Below are 25,511 nucleotides of genomic sequence, written 5' to 3' on the forward strand. Positions count from 1 at the left end.
TTTCTGCTTTTACTCAAGGTTGTTTCCAAGACCTGGGGCTTTGCCTAAATCAGAGGTAGGCAAACGATGGCTCCATTTGACCTGCAGTCTGTTTTTGCATTGCCTTGGACATGAGAATATGTTTTCTTGCCTGAGACATGAGAATATGTTTTCATTTTGAAATGGTCATAAAATAAAACAAAGAAGGATATGTTATGGGGACCATATGTGGCATACAAAATTTGAAATATTTACTGTTTGGCCATATAAGAAAAAGTGTGGAACTCCTGTTCTCATTCCTTAGTCTTCAGTTTTTGCCTGGGCTATAATTTTGGTTCTTCTGTTAAATATCAATGACTCCAGGTGAATATTACTGGATCATAATTCTGTCTCACATTTGTTGATTTCCATGAGCTATTTTATGTACCGTGCCTTTTATTATTTAGGGCCCAACAGCTACATAGTTCTTAAATATTTCTCCTGTCAAAAGCAAAAATCGGGGGGAAAAGTAGGAGCTCGATTTTTAAATATTTAACCATGTTCCGCTATAGGAGTGAATCAGTTTCTAGAAAGAATAGAAGAGAATGAAGCAAGCACACAGAGAAAAGCAGGTGGGAGAGTCTCATGGAGCGAAAGTGATTGTTAGTGTCCTCATTCATTACCCATCATAAACAGGCATGGTGCTGACACTGGGATGCGTGCTCAGTAAGCAGAGACAAACACACCCACGTTGAACCCCAGTGGCTGGTTCTAGGCCTCTGCATCAATGCTGGCCATAATTTTAACCCTGGTTCTATGAGATACTGGAATATCCTAAAATCTCCTATGACTAATCTGTTGTGAGCTAATTTATTGTTCCAAGCCTAAGAGAATGAGATTGGATTTAATCAAATTCCTATGTTTTTAGGGATTTAATAAATTCCGTACAGTCATTTGAATATTTCTAATTAGTCCACAAGCAGAGTTCTGGCACTCGTTTTACATGCATCTGAGTCTTAGAGTGAGCACAGCAAAAAGGAAAAACTATGATTCAGTTACAAAAGTATGAGAGAGCTAGAATTGTTTGGTATGGACCGTCCTCAGAAAGTTAAAAACAGAACTACCATATGATCCACCAATTTCACTTCTGGGAATATATCCAAAGGAAACCAAACTAAAAAAAAATATCTGCACACCAATGTTCACAGACGCAGTATTTACAATAGCCAAGATACGGAAACAACTTAAGTGTCCATTGATGGTTGAATAACTTAAGAGGTTGTAGTACATATATCCAGTGGAATATTATTTAGCCAAAAATTTTAAGGAATCCCTGCCATTTGCAACAACATGGATGGACCTTGACGACATTATGTTAAGTAACATAAGTCACACATAGAAAGACAATACTGTATAATTTCACTTATATATAGAATCTAAAAAAAAAACAAAAAACTCAGAAACAAAGACCAGATTGCAGATTGTCCTAACCAGAGATGAGAGGTGAAATAGGGAAGAATTAAAGGAGGCCAGTCAAAAGGGACAGACTTCCAGTTATAAGATAAACATGTATTAGGGATGTTATGTACAACATCACGACTATAGTTAACCCTGATGTGTGATATACATGAAAGGTCTTAAGAGAGCTGATCCTAAGGTTCTCATCCCAAGGATAATTTTTTTTTAATTGTATCTATATGAGATGATGAATGTTAATTAAACCTACTGTGGGAATCATTTCACAATGTATGTAAATCACACCATCACGCTGAACACCTTAAAATTATGCAGTGATTGGGGGTGGCAGTTAGCTCAGTTGGTTAGAACCTGACACTCGTAACACCAGGATGGCCAGTTCGATCCCTGCATGAACACTGTGAGCTGCGCCCCCCACAACTAGAGTGAAACAACTACTTGACTTAGAGCTGATGGGTCCTGGAAAAAGCACACTTGGGGAAAAAAAAAAAACTAATTGTGGTTTAAAAGGTTAAGAATTGCAAAAACCGCAATTACTTTAAAATATATATATATATACAGTGAGGTATGTCAATTATTTCTCAAAAAGAAAACAGGAAAAACATAACTGTATTATATTCTAATACCGTTATCTTTATTTATTTTTCTTTTAGCTATTTTTTTCATTTTTCTCTCTAGCTTTATTAAGATATCATTGACATATAACATTGCATAAGTTTAAGGTACACAATGTGTTGATTTCATACAATAAAATTTTAGACACATGAAAGAACTACTGTATTTTACAACGTGTAATGTGCTTCTGTGTATAATGTGCACCCACATTTTTGGCCCAAACTTTCAGGAAAAAAATCTTTCATTTTAATTTTTTAATTCAAATGTTTAATTTTTTATATTTATGTACTTGCTTTTTGTATTATAAAGGAATTTTAGCATTTATTTTTTAACATATTATGGTACAAGAAATTTTATGTAACCAATAATTAAAAATGATAAGAGCAGATACAAAATACAAGAAATTTTATGTATTGGTAACAAACATGATATTTACGCATCATAGAAAGCCAAGAACTCTTCGTCATTGCAAGTTAGTCCTAAATTCAACAAACCTGATTGTCGTGTTCCAGGGTATTATTTTGCATAAGGATATCATTATTGACTTCTAGAGTTACACTTTTAACTTTTAAGCATAAATAAAAGAATTAAAAACATTTATATAGATACAGAATTAGTATTACCCAAGTATACTGCACATCCTTATATTTTCCTTACAAGTTTGGACAAAAATGTGCATATTATACACTGCAAAATATGGTACATTTCCTTTGCAACTCTGACTTGCAGAGCAAGGAAATATGTGACCCCAAAACTATTACTTCTCTTCTTATTATTCAGTGTATGGTATTTGATGATGTCAAACTCTCTTGTTTCTAAGCATAGGCAGAAAAATTAAAAATATTCTCCATGAACCTTCCTTGTTCTCTCCAGCCAGAAGCAATCCTTCTATTCTGAATATTCAAAGAACGTTTTTTTCTTGAAATGTGTTTTTTTAGCTATTTTAACTTATAATTTTAAAATTATGTTTTAAATATCATGTAGAGAGATCTCAGAAATTATGTTCTTCATTAAGTACATTTAAACACTTCCTTGAGCAGAATTTCAAAGTACATGTAAACATAAACCCACCAAGAGAGATGTCTAATTTTAAGACTTTTTGACTGGCCATAATCCTAAATACATTTTTGAGAAATGTTATGAGGCAATCAAGAGTAAAAAAAAAGGAATTTTATTTAAGAAACAATTATTAAATAATAATATAACACTAAGCATAAACAAACCATAAATATAAATATACACAAATTATATGTGAGTATTTGAAGCTGGAAAAATATCTAGCGGGATATGACCATTTTACAAATAAAACAAAGGAGACTCAATGAACTTATGTGCTTTGTCTAATGTTATTATGATACAGGGTAAAACTAGAATACATATGTCCTTATTCAGAGAGTTTCTCCCCCCCCCCCCCCGACCTAAATGAATAAAAGTGAACAGGACATATTTATACTGAAGCAAAGAATCATAAAATATACATAGTGGCATTTTATTATATATAAAATATACAACAGAAACCTAGAGAACATATTAGAACATTGAAATTAAGATTATCCAATGAATAAGAAGATGGGATGAAAAAAATTATCAGGAATCAGTCAATGATTTAATTTTTTTAATGTTCCTGAGAAGCAAATTTTAGCTCTTGAACACAGTCATGAATAATCAGTTCTATTTTAAACTATTTGTTCAGAAATAAAATATGACAGCAGAGTGATCACAAAAGTTAATTTATTAATTTTAACCTGGCATAAAACTTCCTGATGTTCGTTTAATTATTTCTAACTTGAATGTAAACAAAATTATTCCAGGACAAACTTATTTCAGAGCTTCTCTGAACAGAAATCATGTTTTCTGCACTTAGGAAATAAGCATGACAGTATGGAAAGTATTTTTATTTTTTATGTTTTGTAATGTGGACATCTGTCGCTCTACGCTGGAGAACATGAATACAGCTCACAGGATAGGTTCCAGATGGTGAGATTTTTTTCAGTTACCATGCCTCAAATACAGGGCTGAAGTGAAGAATCATCCTTCTTGCTGAATACTCTGGGCCTCATAGGAAATAAGAGCTGAACCTTTCCTAATTCTATATGGGTGACAAAGTGATGTAATGTTGACATTGTTGAAATATTTGGAATATGTGTCCTCTTATATAATATGTTGCATTTAAATGGTACGCATAATCTGTTCTTTATTTAAGATGCTACAATTAGTTGCTATGGATAGCACATTTTCTTGCATAATATCCCTTCATTCCCTTGATGTGTTCTAACTAAATGAGAAATCATTTTCAAGCATACGGATCCTAATCTTATATCGCCCTTCGGCGTTTTCAAAAGCTATATCATAGTTTGCTTAATGTAAATGACTCATCAAATTCATACAGTAATTGCAGTAAAGTATCATAATCTGCATTCTGTAAAAATGTCTCCTTTAAAAAAATATCTAACTTCTTACAGATAACTAAATAGTCAAAGAGTTCTACAGCTGAATGAGGAAGAACATTTATGGGAAAATGCAGAGAAAAAGAAATGCTTTGCCAGGCAGTCCATTTGTGGTGCTGACATTCATAGTTCTTTTCCCTTTGAAATTTTTAGGTTCTGGGCTTAAACATTGTAATCCAAGAGGGGATCACAGAAATAATGCACTAACAGTAACCTGCTACATTCACCTCATAGAATGTGAAGGAGCCTTAATGGCATGGGCATTCTAAACCAAGGTGAAGGAAATAGAGCTTCTGTAGGAACGAAGAAATTGTGAAGCAGCTATGTAACTGTTAGGGAAGTCAGAGAGGACTAGTATGTTTCCTGGATACGATACATGGCTTACGTCTACTAATACATGGGATTTTTCTAGATTAAAACTTGAATAAAATGTGACTAATATTATTGAAAAAGAATTTTGAAACCAGTTGATACAAAAGTTAGGTTCATTTGTTCAGGACTGCTTAGCTTGAGGATACTTGCATTGGAAAATTCAATATTTGTGCAAAATGTGCTTCAACATAGACACACATTGCAAGCCCAATGGACTTCTCACTATATGCCACATCTAATAGATTCCCAAGGAATCAAGAGAACAAAACCAAAACGAAACATAAAGAAACCAACCTCCAAGACTACTAATAAGTACATTCAACAAGGTCATAAAATATAAGATAAGCATTCAAAGATCAATTTGTATCTCTATATTCTAGCAATAACAACATGGACACCAATATTAAAAGCATAGTACTGTTTACAATTGCTCCAGAGAGAGAGAGAGAGAGAGAGAGAGAGAAACACTTAGGTTTAAATTTAACAAAACATGTACAGGGCATTTATGCTGAAAACTATAAAACACTGGTGAAATACACCAAAGAAAATCCTAATAAATTGACAGAAATAAATCATTGATGGATTGGAAGACTCAACATAATAAAGGTGCCTGTCTTCCCCAAATCAATATGTAAATACAACTCTTATCAAATGAACAGCATAATTTTTTTTAGATATAATCCAAGTTCCACTAAAATTTATCTAAAGGCAAACAGACTATAATAACTCAAACAATTTTTAAAAATAAGAATAAGAGAAATTCCTTTATTCACTCCAAGATTTATTATAGAACTATACTACTTATATTTAAGACATGGTATGATTGAGGGATAGACACATAGATCAAAAGAACAAAATAGAGAACACAGCTAGAGACCAACAAAAGCATGTCAGACTGATTTTTGACATCAGTGAAAAAGCAATCTAATAGAGGAATGATAGCTTTTTCAACAAATGGTGTTAGACCAATTACATAAACTCACGGGCAAAAAAAGAAAGAAAACAAAGGAGAGAGAAAGGAAGAAAGGAGAAAGGGAGAGAGAAATAAAGATAAAAAGAAAAAGAAACACTGACACCTTATTCAAAATTTAACTCAAAATGAATCATAGATTTAAATGTAAAACACAAACTATATAAAACTTTTGTATAAAAACTAGGAAAAAAATTTTCAGGATCTAGTACTAGGCATACGGAGTTGTTATTAATAACAAAAACATGAGTCACAAAAAGAAAGTTTGATACATTGGGCTTCATCAAAATTAAAAACGGTTGGTCTATGAAAGATTCTGTTAAGAGGTTGAAAAGGCAAGCTTAAGACTGGGAGAAAATATTTTCAAACCATGTATCTGACAAAGGACCAGCATCTAAAATTTATAAAGAACTTTCAAACCCAGGAAAAAAACATTACCCAAAGAGTATAGCAACATAAGAAGCATGTGAAAAGATGCTCAACATCATTAGCTAGTAGGAGAATGCAAATTAAAACTACTGTGAGATATCATTGTGTTTTAGGATGGTTAAAAAAAACAAAAACTGATGACATCAAATGCTGGTGTGAATGGAGGGAAGCCTGCTCAGTCTTTACTAGTGGGAATGTGTAATGGAAACAGTACATCCACACTATGAGATACTACTGAGGCTATTTCTGATTTACAGTAGTATTTCATAGTGTGAATGTACTGTTTCCATTACACGTTCCCACAAGTAAAGAGTGGGGGTGGGCGGTGGGGATCATGTAGAAGGTGAGGGGATTAGAAAGAACAGTCGGTATCACAAAATTGCTAGGGGGATACGAAAGTCAGTTTGGGGAATATAACCAATAATGTAAAGATTTTGTAGGGTATCCGATGGACACTTGTCTCATTAGGGAGACCACCTCAGGGATGATTAGATGCCTGATCACTTCACTGTACACCTGAAGCTGAAGCTGAACAATAATTAATATTAACTATAATTACATATATATACATATATATTTATATGTAACAAGAAGCGGAGTACAGCATTAGGAATAGAGACAGTGGAAATGTAAAGGCTGTATACGATGTCAGAGAGATAGTAGATTGCGGGAGGGGGGTTATCACTGTGTGAGGCATATAAATGATAAATGTCTAACTATTACATTGTTTTGTGCACCTGAAACTAATAAAAAGAAAAGAAAGAAATACTACTGAGAAACAAAAACAAATGAACTATTGATACATGTAACAACCTGTATGAATCTCCAGAGAATTATGTTGAATAAAAAAAGCCAATAATCCCCAAAGCTTAAATACTGTATCTTTGCATTTGCATAACATTCTCAACATGATAAAAGAACTGAAATGGAGACTAGATTAGTGGTTACAGGGGTTAAGGAGCAGATAGGGTAGCAAGGAGTGAGTATGGCTCTACCAGGGCATCATGGGGCATCGTTGTGGTGAGGGGAATACTCTCCTTGTTGACCATACCAATGTCAATATCCTGCTCGGCATCTCATACTCCAGTGTTACCAGATGTTACTGTTGGGGGAAGGTGAGTAAAGGGCACAGGAGAGCTCTCTCCATTATTTCTTAAACTGCACGTGAGTCTACAATTATTTCAAAAATAAAGTGTTTAAATTTAAAATTTAAAAATAAATAAATATCGAGAATTATAAAAGAATAACATTCATCTTATTCTCACTATCTTGGGTTAATCACTGTTAACATCTCTATGACTTTTTTAAGAAATATCAGGCTCATTATATTTAAACCGAATATGCACAAGTTATAATGACAATGAGTTTAAATATTTAGAATGGTAGATGTTAGATGATGATAGATAGATAGACAGACAGATGATAGATGATAGGTAGAGAGATGTCTGGATCATATTTAGAATGATAAAATTGCAGATAAGTAAAAAGATAAGTTGATAGTAAATAAATATAGGTAAATAGATCTATGTATATACATATATACATAATACATACATATATATTTAAATTTAAAAGTGAAGCTATTGTGAAAGTAAAACTTCAAATATATGTTTCTTCAAAATGAGACATTACTCTCTAAAATAATAGCGTAAGAAAGAGAAAAAGACAAGTTATGAAAAGCTTTTAAGAGTGGTGTCATATTTTTAAACTTAATGTTTTCATTACAGGCAGTAGAGATTTAATACCTGATATGAATATTAACACTCAAATTTTCTCCTAACTCTCCTCCCCTCAACCTCTTGATTGATGTGAGTTATATTATTTTTCCATTATCTAATTTAATGCATTTATCTTTTTTTTCAGATATTTGAAATACAACTTTATTCTGACTCGAAATGAAAAAGCATGGGAATGATAGTAACAAACAAGATTTCACCACGGAATATTATGATGTGACTGTAGCAGTCTTATATCTGAAACTCAATAAGGAAACAACTGCATTCCAAAACAGCTAAATATGCATGTCTGAAAAATGAAGGTATTTTGTAACTGCTACATTCACCCCGAAATCCATTCATCTCCTCAGCATCCCAAAGATTAAGCATATTTTCTGCTTAGCTATGCAATAAAGAGACAAACACGCTGCGCCACAGACATCACAGGACAGTGGCCTATAAAACTAGACTTCTGACGCTGGGCCCCAGCTTTCACACATTGTGGTCCTTGTCCGTGGGAGCAGTGGTCTGAGCAACCTGTAGGCTATGCTCCCACTGTGCTGCCAGAGCGGGGTCCATGACAGCCTCCAGTGGGGCAAGGGCAGGCATGGTAATGAACTCCAAGCTAGGGTCTCCGATGAGTTTTCCAGCAAGCCAGAGGAAGAGCTTTTCAAAGCTGTAGTTACTTTTGGCAGAGATGTCATGGTAGTACCGCAGATTCTTCTTTCTTTCAGTGAAAGACAACTGATTTTGTCTTAACTTTCCTTCCTTATCATCCTCTTTGTTGTTACACACACTAATGGGGATGTCATCACATACTCGTATCAGATCTCAATGCCAGTAAGGCACGTTCTTGTAAGTAACTCTTGAAGTTACATCAAACATTATAATGGCACACTACACTTGGATGTATAACCATTTCTTAGTCCACCAAATATCTCCTGACCAGGTGTATCCCATACATTGAACTTAATAGGTCCTCTGTTGGTATGGAACACAAGGGATGGACCTCAACACCCAAGGTAAGGTAGCTACATACTTTTTTTCAAATTCACCAGTCAAATGATATTTCACAAATGTAGTTTTTCCAGTCCCACCATCACCAACCAATACAAGTTTGAACTAAAATTGGGGTTCTCTTTGGGTAGTCATTGTGATATTACTTCCAGAAGCATCTAGAGGCCCATCTCTATCTTCTGTTCTTTAGCCACATAACTTTTTAGCATTACACAGTTCTACATTTAAATAGATTTAATTCTGACTACTTTGAGCAGGGCCATTATTTCCCTGAGAGATTTTATTTGGATTTAATTTCCAAATAATTTAAAAAGTTTCATTGATGCTATATTACATTCTATCATATAGTTTACATTAAAATCACAACTAAATAGTAAAATATTTCTAGGAAACCCCCACTTTTTTCAGAACCTGGCTACCTTGTCCCATTGTCTTGCGGCCGAGTGGCAGTGATAATTGATGTGAAGACTTGTAAAACCAACCAACTGAAATAATATTGGGGAGTTGTTTTTTCTAGGGTGGATTATTTGTTGACTTTTAAATGCTATACACATTTCTTTTTTTATCATTTATTTTGTTCTAGAATAATTCCCATGTCATTATTTTTCGTCTTGCTCATGCTGTTTACATATTTTATGTATGTGATAAAATAATCTGACTTTATTTTAATATCATTATATCACTACATGAGAGATAGCTGGTGAGAAGAGGAATCCTTTAGGCATTAATATTTCCCCCAAATCAACATACAACACCATCAATAACATCTGTTTTTTTCTTTCCTTCTTTTTTTACTGAGGAATATTGGGGAACAGTGTGTTTCTCCAGGACCCATCAGCTCCAAGTCGTTGTCCTTCAATCTAGTTGTGGAGGGCGCAGCTCAGCAACACGTCCAGTCGCCGTTTTCAATTTTAGTTGCAGGGGGACAGCCCACCATCCCATGTTGGAATTGAAGCGGCAACCTTGTTGTTGAAAGCTCACACTCTAACCAACTGGCCATCGGGGTGCCCCTCCTTAAGCTCATCAGCAGCTCGTTGTCTTCAATCTAGTTGTGGAGGGTGCAGCTCACTGGCCCATGTGGGAATCAAACTGGCAACGCTGTTGTTCAGAGCTCACGCTCCAACCAACTGAGCCATCCAGCCTCCCCACATCTGTTTCTTTCTTGATCTGCCAATTTTGTAAACTTTTTGCAATACGCTTTTTTTTCAGTTGATGTTGGTGAAATTTTAGATTTTTTATTTTTTTGGTTTTTTGTTTTATTATTTCATTGTATACGTTTAAGATATTCTGTAATAAGCTAATGTCTCAGTCCACGTTTCTTTCATCTAAATGTACATATTCTATATAATATTTTATATTGCATGGCCATACAAAGGAACTATGAAACAATATGAAACCAGTATTAATAATTTTATAGTTTTATATAGTAATGTCATAAAAGTTTAAATAAATTCTAAAAAATGGAAAGCAATCTAACATGGTGTCCAAAGAACAGGATCTAGAGTGAAATGTACATATTTTAAAATTGTAAGTCTTCTAATGACATGCCCTGTGACCTCAGCCATGTTAATAAAAATTTTTGTTCCTCAGTTTTCTTATCTGTAAAATGAGACAGCAAAAGTACTTAATTCTAAAGACTGTTGGAAATATAATGGTTGATGTGTATATATATATATATATATATATATATATATATATATATATATATGCCACATATAGGTTTTGGCATAATAATTGCACTTCTATGCACTTAATAAATATATATTAATTATTAATTATTTTTAATGAAGAAGTAATAGGAAGCCAATGATTAACCCATTACAGTTTGATTAGGATTAGAGATGCCTTCATTAGTGAGCACTTTCTTTAGAAGCAAACACAAATGGGAAGTTCAGAAGTAGTCCTTAAATTATTCTGAGACTTTCTCAACAAATTTCTTGGTGGTCAAAATGCCCTGTCTCAACATTTGTCACTGCTTTGTCACCATGGTTGATCAGTGGATCTGGTCACATAGGCTAGTATTCTAGTACTCCTTCATGACCAACTGGTGTCCCTCCTGAAGCAGGCTCCTGCTAAAGAAATCAACTGATTGGATCACACCCCATTTTGATGACTCATTCAAATGAACTCACCGAGTATCATTATAAAACAAATGCCAAGACAAAAAAAAATTAGAGGTGAGCAAATAACTAAATAGAAAGTAGAGTAATTAGAAGAGGTTTAATATTAATCTAAAAAGTGGCAATAGTTATCTTACCTGCACCTTTCAGTGTAGGATTTGAAGACTACACAGAGAGATTTGGGCTAGCAGAATCAGATGCTGGAACTGGAGAGCTGTACTTTCAGATCACTGATGTGTGATCACTGGAAATGGAACTGTGGCATTTTTAGGTGGCAATCTGCAACAGCCAACTGTCCATGTGAATTTATTTGGACTCAATAAAAGCCTCCTCTAAGCCCGGTGCTTTCCTATTTTATCAATCCCTGCCAACATTTGATCTCAAATTACTCCTGACATCCTACCAAGGATTGCTTCCTAAACTATTAAACTTGACTTTTTAAAATTGCTCAGAAATGCTACTCAAATCCACTTACATGAAAAGAGAACTTCAATGACTCCCTAACAGAAGAAAGGGCACATCTTGTTCCAGAAATCATATGATTACTCTTGCTCTTGTCTCTGCTTTTATTTCATCTGTTATTTCATCTGTATGGTCCCTCTCTCCCTACAGATGGTTCTCCTTTAAATGACAAGAGTAGCTATTGAACAGAAAAAAGAGAAAATTTCCCTCTTCCCACTTTGTTAGGTTTATATTTCAGGGAAGGTTTTTGATTGGTTTGACATGGAAACAATGCTTATGCTTTTTGACACTAGACTGAACCCACAGAAATGAGATAGTAGCATTAGTTGAGATCCTAGGGCAGAACGAGTTCCACAAAGGAGTAAGCTGCACCATCATTCTTGGACAGTTTGCCATCTTTTGTCTCTCCACTATGATATCTAGTTTTGGCCCATTCTTCTTTTCAGCATGTTGCCACTAATCATTAAGGGACTATGAAAAGAAATAATTGAGGAAATATTTGAGTAGATAAGTGTTTAATTGAATCTGAATTTAAGTCTGTAGCTCACACATGGTCCATCTCCTAGGAAAGTATATCACTGAGATGGCAGTAGATTTTATAGTAAATGTTTTACTTATTAAACATTGCCTCCATATTTAACACATCCTCTTCCCCGATAGGTACTGAAAAGAAAATAACATAAAAACAAATGAGTGAATTTGCCACAAAAAATAAATAAACATAGCTTGACAATTTACTCTTTTGCTATAAAAGTTTTCAAATTCAAATCTTTAATCCTTTTTCATTGTTTATGGCAATAAGGCAGAATTCTTTCATGTTCTACAACACACATAATTTTTTTTCATAGTTCTGAAATTATGTGACTATTCTTGTAAGTGGTAATTCACTCTACAGATTTTCAGAATCTGTTCCATTTAGTATCTGACAGATATCAAAGGCAAGCTCAGTTCCTAGTAAAAGTAGATTATGTATATATTGATTAAAATTTAGTAGCAGAACTAAGAAGGGTATATGTAACACAATGGTTAAAAAATCTTATTTACAGAATACAGGGCTCTATCAATAGATAACCTTGGGGCGTGGCATTTTAGACACACTGAAAGTAAGTATACTTCAATTTGAAATAGATTTAAAAATAGAAACCTCTGCGACAGTGAGTCTTTGTCTAGTCATCTCTTCCTTAATTCCTCCACTCCTCCATAACCATGTTAAGAACGGAGAATGTCCTACCATTGGCATTCCAATGAAATATTTGGTTCCTTATTGCAAAAGAATAGAAATAAAGACACCACTTCAAATTAACAGGAACTGGGCATAACATGTAAATATCAGAAAATAGGTACTGTCTACATAGAACTATTTTCCAAGTCTTTTATATTATCCTGAAAAACAAATCTGCAATGTTATTGATTTCCAAATGGGGGTAAGTATAATGTAAAATGTAATTTTTAAAATGACTTTTAAAATTACTTTGCTGCATTTCTGTCTCCCGCTTTATATATTTCTTTCTTTTTTCCAGAATCTCTGTTCTTTTTCTTTCTCAGTTCAGTGTTTAATCACTCATTTTGAAGGCAAAAGGTTTTAAATATTATCCTGGGTCAAATTGCTGTTTGTGACTGATGATTAGTTAGAATATTAATTCTTTGTAGGTCTACTCCCTAATGTATCATTTATGATTATTAATAGTTTTAATTGTTAAATACTATCAACCACATAAATAATGGCTTCAATAATTTGAAAATTACACATTATAAAAAATATGTATTTTATATGACACATTACCTTACTATGATATACTTGTTTCCTATGTAATAGGTTCCTATGGTTTATTAATATAAGTGAACAGTGACTAACACTTTTAAGATAGATTGCAAATAGCTAGAATGTGGGCTTTACTAAAGCAATTCAAACCTTATGAGAATATTTTTTGTTAATATTTGAATTAGTTACCCATAATTTTGATTAAAACATGAACATGGCCTAAAATAACATATAATTACTAAATAATTGTATATACAATGTCAACACTATATCTAATTATAATCACAGTGGATTTCATAACCAAGTGGATGTAACAAAAATAAGAAGGCTAATATTTATTAATAATTTATTATATACTAAATGTTCTTTGTGCATTACATATATTACTACATTTAATATGATATTATAATTGGGTACTATTTTATTGCATTTTACAGATGAGAAAACCCCAGAAGCTCAGTAAACTAACCAAAGTTAAAGTTTGTGAATGATGAAAACTGGATTACAACACAGATGGCCTAGCTCTACAGCCTGTTCTATGCTATTAGTTCTACTGACAGTCCTGTATTCAAAATGGTTAGCCTCTTAAAAAGAATAATTATTTATTAAAATTGATTCAATCAATAATTCAGGTGTTATTGGGTTAATTATTTAATTTAATAAATTATTAAACTAATAAATTATGTATTAATTTTAAATGATCCATGCCTTCATTTAAAATCAGTCAATGAAGACTTGTGGCTCTTGCTGTTTTTAGTTAATCAATTGATTGACTAATAAACTGTTTGAATTATATTTCAAATATATATATACATACACGATGCATTTATATCCCCATTAAGCAAAATATTCTTTTATCACCTGAATTTAAGTTTTTGCTTATAGCATGCATGTTTTTATTAGAATATTCTGCAGCACAGAGCAGTTAGGAGGATTTTCCCTCCTTGTTTGTTTTTCCCCCAGACACAGTTCTTCATCCATCTTTTCCTTTTGCCCTTCTTTCTTCTGCTTCCCATCCTTCTTTCTTTTTCTTCTTGTATTGGTTTGGTATTTCTCATGCTATTCCTTTTCATTCTGATTCTATGTAATGAGGGTAGTTCTGTCCACATAGACTATTTGCTGTGGAACACTGAGAAACTCTCCTTAGCAACCATCCCGCCACATCGGTCTCATCACTTGTTTACAATGTGAGAGTTGTATTGAATCCGCAAGCATTTGGCCTTAGAGTAAAAGATGCATTTGAATTTTGAAGTTCTGCAAAGTTTGTGAAATGGCTTTAAAATCAATGAGAGCTTCTGTCTTTCAAAGTTATATATTTTGAGCAAGATTTACATTATGATTTCTAAATAAGGAACTTGGGCCACAGTAAATTTAAATTTTCTTGAGCACTCTCACATTGCTTATAATTGGATTTTAAACTCTGTTCTCTAATTAAAAGTTCATTTATTCTCCCACTGTAGTACTTTGCATTTGACAAGGAGGAAAAAAGTAAAGGTCTTGGCAGAGACACTATTAGAATCATATATGGGAGGTTGAATGAGAAGAGAAAATAACTAAAAGAGTAAACCATGTATACACACACACACACACACACACAACACAGGACTGCAACGACAAAGCCCAGGCCTATGTAGAACTCCTGGCAACACTCCAAACTAAACTTTATTTCAGTCATAACATTCTACACTGGACTTTCAGCAAATTGATAGCAAGGTGCATTCATTTTGCAGTTCCTAACCAAGCCTGCCTCAGCACTAAATAAAGATCAGAAATTGAACTAAATCTTTATTGGAACAAGCATGATTAGCATTTGCGCTGGATTTTTGAGCAGAAAGTCTGAGTTATTGTTCAGCCAAACACCAGGGTTATCCCATGATTCATTCTAACTCATTTCTCAGTGCCCATAGGGGATACTCTGGATCTCCTCACTCAGTCTCTACCAGCTTGAAGTTGGAGACGTGGACATTCTAAGTAGCCAAAGACTACATTCCCCAACCTCCACGGGATCTATGGCTCTGGGTCCAAATTGGATTCATTAATTAGATTTCAGGTTTTAAGATTTGAAAAGCAGAAGTGATATAGAGCCTATTTTTCTATTAGCTACTTTCTGTTGGTAACACAATTGTTGAAATATGAAATATCTCTTCTAGTGGCTTTCACTGTCCATTCTCCAGCTACTGTAGAGTGTCAAAAACAAACAGTAATACAGTGGCTGCTTCTTGATCTGAGATCTAAATCCCTAATCATAGCTGTAATTGTCTGTTGTCCAGATTTGCCTGGGTTTTCTGCAGCTGTTGCCGCAGTAACAGTGGTGCTTTGTTGATTTCAGCATAGCTTTCTCTAACAGTAACCTCAGTAGTTTTGTGATGGCTCCTAACAAATCTAAGAAGTCTTCTATGGACCAGCTCTTTCTGTTCTCACGTCATTCCTGAAGGCTCAGTTTAAAAATTCCTGCATGATATTTTAAGCATGATTCCGTGTATTAAATCACTTCCCATTTAACTTGCTTATTGTTTTCTTTTTGGCCTTGACCTTGACTGACATAATCTTTCTATAGACATACTAGAAGTAAGGATATTACAAAACATAGAATAGATAAAAAGAATTCACTGTAAAATGATATCCTTTTAATTGGTTTAGTATACCAATAGGTCCCAATGCATGGTGGAATTGCCCAGGACTTGATTATTTAAACTACTGATTGCCAATGGTTTGGTTTGCCTTTGTAGATGTTTGGATTCAGGTGAAATCACAAGTATTAAAACATTTTTGCTCTAATGAGTTAATCCAAAGTTTTGGGAATTTTATTTTATTACTGAGGAAAAAAATCTCTGCTAAATAGTATTGTAAACTTTTTTATGTATGGTGAATTTCAAAGAGGAATAAGAATAGAACAAGTGTGGAAGATATTAAGAAAGAAATCATTGCCTTGAAATCATTTTTACTTATCAACAAAAACAAAAGCACTTTTTTATTGGCCACCAGAAACTTAGAGAAAATTGTGAAAAACATTTATTATAAAGCATTTTATAATGTGCTATCTCTACCTCATTTTTGAACACATTTTATGACTCATTCTGTTTTTTTATTCTATGTTTATTCACACAAGCTTAAATTCTCTTTGAAAGGAAGTATACATTAACAAATAAACAATATCTTTTGAGAAACTCAACCCTTGATATGCTTATGAATTCATAGATGTATCCAAATAACCTTCTATTTTTATTGCTGCTATTATGAATAGTACAGAATACCAAAAGTTCTGTGTATAAAAAATAAACTGAAAAGTGTTTTAAAGAGTAAAGGATTCCATGTTAAAATGAGCTTTCTCATTTTGCTTCAATACTTCTTGTCCTTAATAGCTTCATCTTATAGTTCCTTCTAAAAAATAATAGTATTCCTATAAACCTAAACTTTTCTAAAGAATAAAGTCTATTAGTTTAAAAGGAGAAATATTCATTGCATTATACTTCTGGAGGATACTAAAGATCCAATAATTTAAAAAACAGAAAAAGAAAGAGAAAAACTTTAACATAGACCATGACCTTAGAAGCAAAATATATAATTTTCATAGAAATTGCTCTATGATTCTCTAGATCCTCACACATTTCTACCAGAGCAATTATCACATTCTGTTGAAAATGATCTATTTTTCTCAAGCATTTATTTTTCTTTCCACAATATTAGACTGCGAGTTCCATGAAAATAGAGGTCCTATCTTGTGCAACAGTACAAAATTTCCCACAGGGTGTGCTCTGATTATTTTTGTTGAATATTTTGCTTCACAACTTTAGATATGTCCAGAAACATCATTGAGCTTCAATTTCGAATAGTTTAATTGTTCACTTTACCTGATCAATCAGAAATTGAGTTAATTGCAGTGCAGACCATATAGTCTAAGCATCTACAAACAAAAATGTCTTTTCCTTAAGTCTCTTTCCTCACTAATGAATCGTAGAATGCTTTTTCACTATCAATATGCGGAAAATAACCCCATTACATATCAGTTGTTTTATTGCTATCACTCTAGAATAATGAGCTCTTTTAAAAGTTATATTTACTACAAACTACAAATTCTGAAAAATACAATACCATTTCATCACTCTCAGTTAGTAGAAACTGCCATAAGACAAACTCTCAGGTAAATTTCAAACTTAAAAGAAAATACAGAGATTTCTAGGAAGCATATAAAGATAGCTAGAGCAACCTGTAAAGACTAACTTTCAATGTGTCTCTAAGTTTTTGCCTGGAAAGCAAAAATCATCTCTAGTACAAGTTGGTTCCTTTGTATGTATAGATTTGATCACTTTAGACTAAACTAATTTAAAGTTATTTAGTCAGCCTTTTTATGAGAATTTGTTAAAGGAGTTTATCTTTTTAACTGACAATTTTTTGCTTTTTAAGTCTTTATTAGAAGAAAGTAACAAACTTCTATTATATTCCTCAAAGTTCAATGCATTTTGACATTTTTATAATTCTGAGATTATTTCATTATAACTATAAAAATGACCTAAACCTTACAACTGACATTAAAGCAAGTAAGCCAGAAATAAAATGATTTGTGCACAAAATTATTTTTCTTTATTCAGAATTCCATAGTTGAAATCAATAAATAAAAACATTTGTCTTAAATTTTATTTTCTAAGGTATTTTTATTGTTTAAGGCATTTTTATGATTAATTTAATAAATATTTATTAAAGAACCTAGTATTTGTCAGATATATACTAAGAGCTTAGAACATGGCAAATACAATTTTGACCTAGAAGAACTTCAATGAAACAGAAAGGACTAAAGTTGATTGCAATAAAACCAGATGAGATAAAACAAGAAATGCATAAGATACTAAGAAAGTACATCTATTTCTGTACAAGTTGGTGGAAAGTGTTTTTTTGTTGTTTTGTTTGTTTGTTTGTTTGTTTGAGCAGTCTTTAAAGAAGAATACATTTTTAGTGGACGCCCTGTGCTAGGGCATTCACATCAGTGAATAAGTGTAGTCGATGCTCTAATATATGCTCATCCTTCCATCAAGACAACTGACTTTCTTTAAATAGCTTATGTAAGTGTGACCTGGATAATAATGCATGGGGTTACTTACTAACTGTTATCTGTCATGACTATCTGTCAGCTATCAGGAAATTTAAGTAGAACTTTTGTTTTCACATGTATATAGGCATATATACATTATACACATGTACATAAGCACACATGCACACAGAAAACATTTTTAGGTACTGAGGTTTCATTTTGTTTGCCTTACCAAATATAATAGAATGCACACAAATAACAAAGCAGACTGCAGTTTTGCTTGTAAACACACAGGCATCAATTGTAATTGATTTACAAATGTAGATAGATGACAGACAGGTAATAGATAGAGAATAGATAGATTTCCTGTGATACATATGTAAATCATGCAAAAATTAGCTATGATAATAAAATCTATTTCATAACACTTATATGTAAGTGGAAAAAGAACAAGGATTTAATTGGAAATCATTTCATACAAGCAAATATTGCTGGCTTGAGTATTTTCTGGATAATTAATGTTTAGAAATAGCCTGAAAGCAAGTGGCAAGCTGCTTTTCTATAAAAAGGAGGAGTTGGAGAGTTTGAAAACATTACATTCATAAATGACTTCATGAGATCAGTTTTTGGTGATCTTGGCTTAATGAGGTAAAGGACAACAAAAGTCAGCCCATTAAGGTAACAGCAATATGTAAAAACATCAAAGTTTCTTATTCACTTTCTTTAATCCTTCCTTTCAAACACAAAATTCAAGATAAAATGACAAATTCGATAATAGAATAATACCTGGAAAACTTTATTATTTTTGATTGTTTTAAAAGGTAACAAGAAAAAAATTAAAGTTTGTACACAAAGTCAGATGAACAATAACTAATTCCATGAAGTTTATGGTAATGATTGTGTTGGATTATAAATAACATATATTTAGATAGTATATTTGGAAAGTAATATGTAAGAGTATTAGGATGTAAACAAGAAATATACAGTTGCCTAATTTGAATAGTATCAAGAAAATTTCATAAATATTACTTGGGCAATTTAATTAAACTAAATTGTTGCCTGATACTGTAAAATATCTGAGAGTTTGAGTGGTGAATACAAGTCTCAGGGATTGTCATAGACTCTTAACAGCAACAATACAGTTTTCTAATTTTCTAATTTGCATAGCCATAAAAAATTCATCCTAATTTGTTGCTGTAGAAGAACCATTGTCTGTGAACTTAATCATACTTAGGATCACAAAATTAAGTTTGCGAACTTGTGGCACTGATGTTGCTAACTTTTTTGATGTGAGAGGAATTGTTCATTATGAATTTGTACCAACTGGACAAACAGTTCACCAAGTTTACTATTTGGAAGTGCTGAAAAGGCTGCGTGGAAAAGTTAGACAACCTGAATTTTCGCCATCAATTCATGGCTCTGGCATCAAGACAATGCACCAGCTCACAGGGCACTGTCTGTGAGAGAGTTTTTAGCCAGTAACTGTATTGGAACACCCTCCCTACTCACCTGATCTGGCCGCCAGTGACTTCTTTCTTTACCAGAAGATAAAGGAAATATTGAAGGGAAGACATTCTGATGACATTCACGACATCAAGGGCAACAGCTTTGATGGCCATTGCAGAAAGAGTTCCAAAATTGCTTGGAAGGATGGACTAGGCACTGGCATCGGTGCTTTGCTTCCCAAGGGAAGCACTTTGAAGGTGACCATAGTGATATTCAGCAATGAGGTATGTAGCACTTTTTCTAGGATGACTTGGTGAACATAATTGTGAGACCTCATATAGCCAGTCATTGCAAAAGTGTGAATGCACACTCCTTGGAGCACCAATCACCAAAACGTAGCCTGCCACTACAGAATTTAAGACTCCTTAACTTCTATGGCTCAGTGTAGAGGTGCCTGATGGGACTTCTTCTCTCACAGCCTGAAGGTTGAGTCTTCAGCCTCAAGCAGAGCAAGATAATTTAATGGACGCTGTCCTCAGTGGTGGCATAGTAGCTTTCAAGATGATAAAACTCATTCATATTTTTAAGGCAGCTAGTGGACTATCAAAGGAAATCACCTAGGAATGGGAGTATTAATAGGAAGGATTAATCTACAGAAATTGAAAATTTTTATATTGTGTATATTTGTCATGTTGAATACTTTTATAATAAATATACATAAAATGGAAGGATTACTGTGGTCAGTTTTCACCTGTAACATCCAAGCCAATGGGGTGAATGTAACATGGCTCATTATGGGTCTTAGCACTCCTTCCCGAGAGAGAGACCTTACTTCTAAGAGTTTACTTCTAACAGTCATGTAATTCCAATAGAAATTCAAAAATAAAACATTAATACATTAATAAATACATAACAAAATTAGTAATGTACAATTAGTATGTATAATGTAAATGTACAATTATAATTAATGTACAATTATAATGTACAATTATGATTAATGTACAAAATAAATGTACAATTATAATTAATATACAATTATAATGTATAATGTAAAATTATTAATGTACATTGATAATACATAAATAAAACATTAATAAGAAAATTTCTGAAATATTTCTGACACTAAGCAAAAAAAAAAACTAAAATCCTTCAGGACTTTTCAGTGGTTTATGTTAGTAAAAAAAAGGGGGAAAATTTGTACAGATGGGAAAAGAAAAAGTAAAACTCTTGTTCTGCAAAAATAACAAGATTATCTATTAACTGCTAAAATGATAGAGTCTGGCAAGATTACATAGTTCACCACGTAAAAATTAATCTGTTTCTATTGCTGAAACTAAAGTGGAACTTAAAATTTAACAAAAATATAAAATATCATCAAAAGCATACAATTCTTAAGGATATATTTTTAAAACATATGCAAGAACTGTACTTTGAAAACTGTGATATATTACTGAGGGAAATTAAATAAAACCTAAATAATTGGAGATAAACCACATTCATAGTTTGGAAACCTCAATATTGTTAAGAAAACAATTCCTCACAAAATTACCTGCAGATTAATTGCCATGAAATTCAAAATTCTAACATGCTTTTCTTAAACAGAAATTTTCAAGTATATTGTAAAATTTACATATAAATTGCCAGGAATTAAAGTAGTCAAAAATAGTTTTAAGACGATTAATGAATTTGGAATTTTTACATTATCTGAGTTTAAGAATTACTACAAAAATACAGCCAAGAGAGTGTGTTATTAGCAAATCATTCAATAGATATTTTAATATAACAGAATAGGGTCCAAAATTAATTCCAACCATATGTCTGGTCATGATATTTGTCATATTGCCAAAGTAATATCATAGGGAAAGGAGAGTTGTTTCTTTCTCGTTTTTTTTTTTTTTTTTTTTTTTCCAAATGGCACTGGGAAATTAGATAACTTTATGTAAAAAAAAAAAAAAAAAAAGAAAAAAGAAAAAAAAAACGAAAAACAAAACATTGATCCTTTACCCACACTATAACAAAAAATTAACTAAAAATTTACCCTAGACCTAAATGTAAGAATTAAAATTATAACACTGCTGGAGAATATATAGCAGGCAATATTTATGACCATTGGTTAAACAAAGTTTTGTTAGGACACAAGCCTATAAGCTACAATAGAAAATAAATGATAAAATTAGCAATGTGAAAATTAAAAACTTCTGTTCTTCAACAAATACTATTAAGGTTTTGAAAAGAGAGACAACAGATTGGGAGAAAATATTTTCAAACTCATTACTGGTAAAGAACTTGTATGTATAATACATAATGAAACTTTAATGTCAATAATACACACACAAAAAAAAGTGGAGAAAATTTTGAGCAGCACATCTTCAAAGAAGATATATGAATGGACAACGAGCACAAAAAAGGTGCTCAAAAATTGTAGTGATGAGTGAAAAACAAAGTAAATTGACAATAATATAACACTACACATCCATTAGAATTGTCAAAACAAAAACCAAAAGAACAACATCAAAAAATAACACCCTGACAATTCCTAGAGCTGACAATGATATAGAGAAACTAGACATCTCATACATGGAAATACAAATGGTACAGACACTTTACCAAAGGAAAAACAGGTTGGCAATTTCTTATAAACACTTACTATGTGATACTATAATCCTACACCTATGCACCTAAGAGAAATGAAAATTTATGTTCACACAAAGCCAGTATGTCAATATTTATGTAAGCTTTATTTTGCCTAGAATCAAACACAAATATTGTGTGATTTTATTTACATGACATTCTGAGAATGTTAAATTTATTCGACTAGAATAAGAGTTGGGAGACAGTTAACCATAAAGGTTAAAATTTTTGGTGATGTAACAGTTCTGGATTATGGTGGTAGATATATAACTCCAGCTCTAGATTTGACTCTATACTTGTCAAACATTATGAGACTATACCACAAAGAATGAACTCTGCTGCATAAAAATTAAAACAAAATCATTGGGAGGCATCACAAGAAGGAATGCATACTGTGAAAAATGAGTCTAATTATATTACAAATATATGACAAAGCCCATCAAAACATAGGAATAAAGTAGCTGACCTAAGTAACTTTTAAAAACAGTATTTTGACTGAACACTATGATTTGAAAGCTAAAGGTAATGTACATAAATACTATATTCTAGTTGTTTTTATTTTTCTCAAAGGAACACTGGTTGGTAATTAAGAAACAATCTTACATGGATACTGGGATTAATGACATGAGTTAAAAAAAAAAAGTTAAGTGTGAAGATTATGGGCCAGGTTTCTCGCAGTCTGAGAAAGGTGTTAAAAATAAGCTTATAGGAAGGAGGGAAGACTAGAATAAACCCTGTGTTACTGGATATGTCAGTATCAACTCGTTTCTCTTAATATTTCTGCAGATGGATAGACACACAATTAAAGGTAGAGTGTTTTGTATGCAGGACTTAGCATACACATTACAGTCGTAGCTCTGTCTTGAGACAGACTAGAAGCAGTGACACTAATAGCAACAAGCTCACAGAGTGCCCAGACCTTCATGTCCAAATGCCATTATCCAGTAGAAGGAATCAAAGCTCTGTAGATAACTGTCTACTTCTAAGGCTGGACAAAGGCAATACAAGATGAGCCCAGAGTGTCTTGCAGTGCCAGAAAGTAAGGAAGTGCTTAAAAATAAAATTGGGGCATGTCAAAATGTCACAGATACTAACTTGGAAAAGCTCCCAATAGCTCTAGAATCATTTCAGTGCTAAAAAAATAAAACAAAATAAAATAAAAAAAGAAAGAATGAGATTATATTATAACACACAATATTAAATGTCAAGGGTATAAATGATTGAATAAGTATATCAATGGGAAAAGACAAGATGCGCAGATGCATCCTAAAGTTATAGGTGGAAATTGAAGGAAAATTAGAACTTTGCATCACCTCAAAGTATCTCTTCCAAAATGTGAATGAATTACAGTGGTGACTTTAGTTTATGTTGGAACTCTTTTTTACTCCTCCTTCCAGCAGGTGGAGGTTAATTTTCCTCCAGTTGAGTATACCGTATTTCCCAGAAAATAAGACCAGGTCTTATATTAATTTTTGCTCCAAAAGACACATTAGGGTGTATTTTCAGGGGATGTCTTGTTGTTTTTTTTTCCATGTACAACATCTACATTTATTCAAATGTAGTCATGTCATCTTCTGGAGCATCGTCATAATGTACTAAATGCGTCCGTCTGGCTGAGAATCTTAACTGGGACTTATTTTAGGGGTAGGTCTTATTTTTGGGGAAACATGGTAGGCCAGCTTAATGATGCCAGTCTAGCAAATAATCTGAGAAGGGAAAAATAAAATGGAACAAAACCTACCGGACATTATCATGACCAAGTTATCAAAGTAAAGTTCAACAGTAAAAAGTCACAATAATATAATCTCCCCCTAGTATGATGCAATAGAAATGGTACTTCACTTCTGTGTTATTCTTCCCCAAATTATAAAACCCCAATCTAATCATAAGAAAACATTAGACAATTCCAAATTGAGAGATGTCATACAAAATATCTGGCCACTATTCGACAAAAGTACATTAGTGGAAAATGGAAAATCAGAGTAAAGTCTGTAGTTCATAATATTATACAAATGATAATTTCTTGATTTTCATAACTACCATAATTACATATGATCTTAACACTAGGGAAACTGGATGAAGGATGTATAAGGAGCTTGTTAATTGCATCAGTATTCGCAAAAGTCAAGATGTGGGCGGGGGGAACTTCAGAGTCCATCAATGAATGAATGGATAAAGACAATGTGGTATATACATACAGGAAAACACTATTCAATCTTTAGAAACAAGGATATTCTGCAATATGCTACAACCTGGAGGAACGTTGAGAACAGAATGTTAAGAGAGATAAGCCAGTCACAGAAAGACAAATACTGCATGATTCCACTTATGTGAGGTTTCGGAAACCCTCAAATTCATAGGACCAAATAATGAAATAATGGTTGTCAGGAGCTGTGGGATGGGGATATGGGAGTACTAATCGCTTAAGCAGGATGGATAAGCTCTAGATCTGCTGTACAACATTGTGCATATAGGCAACAATAATGCACTTACCAATTTGTTAAGATCTCATTTTATATGTTCTTTCCACAATAAAATGCAATTTAAAAAAATCAGTTACCTTAATTCAAACAAGATTTCATCACTGTTGTCAATATATAGCTTACAGACACTTATTCACTAAAGTGGAAACATCTAACACTGTTAATACTATTGAACATTTAGTTCGAATGTTTTGGATGAAGAAAAATATTACGATTTCAGATTATACAAGTATTCTTACTAAATTAGAAACAACAGAAAGGAGAAAGGTACTTTCACTGGCTGTGCACATGTAGTTTATCATTGAGTTAAAATAAGCTGCAATAGTCTGCCAACTAGAATAGATTTTAGAATAGACATAAAATAATTTTTGTATATAAAGTGAAATTAAACTAAAAAATTTGTTACAAAGACAATATTTAATATAAAAAGATTTCAAGGTAGCAGCATTTTGTCTTTTATGCTCTTTATCAATTAGATTTTAAAATATTTCAGCCATATAAAATGACTGTTTATAATAATCTAAGCGTCCTGTAATGACCAGACACAATTTTATAAAACAGTTTTCTAAATTTATGTTGTAA

The 25,511-nt window shown here is 32.7% G+C and overlaps 1 pseudogene; it reads right to left on the minus strand.

The window, feature by feature from the left end:
* Positions 1 to 8,474: 8,474 nt before the first annotated feature.
* LOC117037895 (GTP-binding nuclear protein Ran-like) lies at positions 8,475 to 9,134 on the minus strand (annotated as a pseudogene).
* Between the last annotated feature and the right edge of the window lie 16,377 nt (positions 9,135 to 25,511).

The sequence above is a fragment of the Rhinolophus ferrumequinum genome, chromosome 2 (genome assembly GCF_004115265.2).
Source record: "Rhinolophus ferrumequinum isolate MPI-CBG mRhiFer1 chromosome 2, mRhiFer1_v1.p, whole genome shotgun sequence".
In the NCBI taxonomy this organism is placed as follows: domain Eukaryota; kingdom Metazoa; phylum Chordata; class Mammalia; order Chiroptera; family Rhinolophidae; genus Rhinolophus; species Rhinolophus ferrumequinum.